This window comes from Bison bison, unplaced genomic scaffold, assembly GCF_000754665.1.
Source record: "Bison bison bison isolate TAMUID 2011002044 unplaced genomic scaffold, Bison_UMD1.0 scf7180017864163, whole genome shotgun sequence".
NCBI lineage: Eukaryota > Metazoa > Chordata > Mammalia > Artiodactyla > Bovidae > Bison > Bison bison.
Window position 1 is genome coordinate 12,553,300 of NW_011494735.1, and position 3,474 is coordinate 12,556,773.

The 3,474-nt window shown below is 36.7% G+C and overlaps 1 pseudogene; it reads right to left on the bottom strand.

The window, feature by feature from the left end:
- LOC104989843 lies at nucleotides 1-665 on the bottom strand (annotated as a pseudogene).
- Nucleotides 666-3,474: the final 2,809 nt, after the last annotated feature.

Here is a 3,474-nt window from a genome sequence, read left to right on the forward strand (position 1 = left end):
CTTGTTCATGTTTGAATCAAACGGAACCTCAAAAAACTGATTGATGGAGTTGGCATCGCAGGAAGCCAGGCCTGTTCCAACAAAAGCAAGCAGTAAGCAGGAACAGGACCAGTCAAAAGGCGATGGAGCCAGGACGAAGCCGGCCGAGGTGGTGCTGACGACCAGGGCTGTGAGTTTGATTTTGGACAGCCAGGCCAGAATTCCTGGCAAATCATCTGCACGGAGCTACATCTCTTTCCACTGCTTCTCTTCTTTCATCTCTTTCCCCAGAACTATGGAGCCCTCAATTACTGAGGTGGGTTCTAGTTCTATCAGTGCTTTTTCATTTGGCTTTCTGGGCAGAGACAGGCGGGGGGGGACAAGAGGTCTCATCTTGCATATTTCGGCTTTGGCCTCATCCAAAGAAGTTTTTTCAAGGAAGGGAGATTCTGCTGGTTCTGGCTTCGGTTTTATTTGCTGCTTGAGGCTTCTGTTTAGTTGTGTGACATACATGAGCTGGAGGAAGTTAACGTGTTGAAATGTGACCCACTGCTGATTGATGTTCCTGAGAAGATGCAGAAATCTACGAGGTGACTCCCGCGTGGCTCTTCTTTCTAGATACCAGATGCATCCTCCTCCCCATCCTGTCAGGAGGCGTGAGGAGAGATGTGCGGGGATGCAGCCATCACGCAAGAGTCCAGCCGCCCCCTTGGAGCCCCGTGTCCTCTCTCCTCACCAGTTGCTGGGCGCCGCCACCTTCCTTCCCAGCCCCTTCGTGGGAAGAGCTATTTTTTTTTTTTTAATATGCAATATACTGAAAGTTCGGAGAAGGCAATGGCATCCCACTCCAGTACTCTTGCCTAGAAAATCCCATGGACAGAGGAGCCTGATGGGCTGCTGTCTATGGGATCGCACAGAGTCAGACATGACTGAAGTGACTTAGCAGCAGCAGCAGCAGCATACTGAAAGTTAAAAGTTGTACATGTATTGATAAAAGGATTTTCTCCTTAATCAAAAGAATGGTGAATGTATAAAGTAAATATTACTCAACCTTTAAGAGAAGCTGTGTTTTCATTCTTGCACCATTTATTATATAAAAGCAAGGTAATAATCTCCTTCAGCTTGATGGAAAGAAACCTGTGCCTAATTCTGATATTCTCTCTGTATTTAGGATTTGTATTTTTTCTCATAATAACCTTCACTTATCTGTACAGAAATTATAAACGTAACCTGCAGTGAATCTGAGTCAGAATTCCTGATCTACCATTTATTAGTCATGGTAACATTGAGAAAATTAACTTTTCTGAGGATTTACTTCCTCTTCTTTTAGTAAGGTTTATACTACTTACCTCACAGAATTATTGTGAAAATAAAACAAGTTAGAATACTTAAAATATTTAGTAGAGTACTTAACACATACTGTACTCATTGTACATAATGTAGGTGCTGCTGTTGCTTTGGGCTTTCCTTGTGACTCAGACTCTGTAAATAATCTGCCAGCAATGCAGTACACCCAGGTTGGAGCCCTGGGTTGGGAAGATCCTCTGGAGAAAGGAATGACAACCCATTCTATTCATGCCTGGAGAATTCCATGGATAGAGGAGCCTGGTGGACTACAGTCCATGGGGTCACAAAGAGTTGGACATGCTGAGTGACTAACACTTTTACTTTTTCACTGTTGTTTTTGGTATTTTAAGATCTCAAATGACTTTAATAAGTAGCTAACCCAATCTTAGGCAAAAAAAAAAAAAAAATACACAACACTTACTTTACAAAAACCATAGTTATTCTGATTTGGTTAGCTAAGATCCTGAGGGATAAAACCAGGAAGGTACTTCCTTTTCAGAATAAGACAATTAAAGCAGTCATTTATAAATATGAAATCAATGATGGTTGTAAAATTTAAAGCTAATCTATTAAAATTTTTCCTATTTTCAAACATAACAACTGGAACATAACAACTGGGGGAGGGAGTTACTAATTATAAAAAAAAAGGTATATTCTAAAATAAATGTCATTCATCTAAGTAGTACATAATTCTTTAATGACTAGGCATATTATTAAAGCTTAGGACAATAGTTGACCTATGCGCACAGGTAAAATGACTAAGCACAGAAGTTAATTCCAGATTCTAACAATGCAATTTCTACATTAAAATATATATTTTTAAAGTTTGGTATTATGAGGCCATGCATTCTTATTTATATACTTATCAACATTTTCACTAGGTATTATCAAATATGAAATGACCACATCTCCAAAAAATAAAAAAAAATCAGAATTTGGTATCCTATCATTTTGCCTAGACATTCAATAACATGGTAAAAATCCATTTAATATGGATATCAATTACTAGAAAAGAAAACACATACACACACACACACACACACATTAGTTTCAGAGTGTCTGAAGAACTTGATTTTCAGTGGAATCCAGTTACAATCCTCAAAGTGACACTGACTCTATTAGAGACCAAGTATAAGTAAACGATCAAGCTTAACAGAAGTGCTTAAAGAGCCATAAGTCAGGAAGAGTTTGAAAGTGAGGCATTATTAAGGTTAACTGTTGTAAGATAAGAAGGTGAGAAGCCTTGACAGAGCAACAAGATAGTTACCACTGCTTTAAGGTAAAAATCATTACTTTAGAAGGGCAATTTAATTTGTTCCTAAATAAAAGAAGATTGATTTTTGTTTTCATTTTGTAGGTTTTATTTTCAAGCTGGGGATGGAGGGTGGTGGGAAGGACAGAATTAGTGACGCATTAAAAAAAAAAAAAAACTTTGTTATGAGAAATTTATAAACATAAGTTTCTTTTTGTGACATTACAAAGTGAAAAATAAAAGTCCCCAAACAATTTAGTTCAACATTATATTTACAAGACTAGAAATTTTCATGAAATAAAGATAATTTATAGAAGAGAGATAAGTCTAGGGAATTGCCAACCTTTTGTATACAAGTTTACCTTAACTGAGTGATTTTACTAATGTTAAGTAATTACTGACAATAGCAAAATGATACTAATAAGATCTTCAGATGTATTTTATATCTATCTCTAAAAGCAATTGTGAGACAATTTTCAAGGTGGGGATCAGGACTCAAATAGCTCTTTCCTAATTAAGCGAGAACAATTCTCAATTGCCTTTGGTAGAATCTAATCTTCAGAGCATAATGAAACTAAATTGACAGAAAAACACATACAGAGAAACATATAAATACAGTGGATAAATATTGAGTCAGCAAAGTCTATGGTGAAAACAGCTTTTCTTTTTCTCTCTCCCTCTACCTTTTGAAGTGATGACTGTAACCTTGGGCAAGTTTCAGTTAAATATTTTGCTTCTTAAATTGTGCAATAAAAATATTCTGCACCTACTATGGGCTAGGTGCTATGTTAGACACTGAAAGTTCAAATACAAATTAAATGTATGTTCTGCTCTCATGAAAATCAAAGTTTACAAATATATCAGATAACAAAGAACATTCTATAGAATGAGTGTTA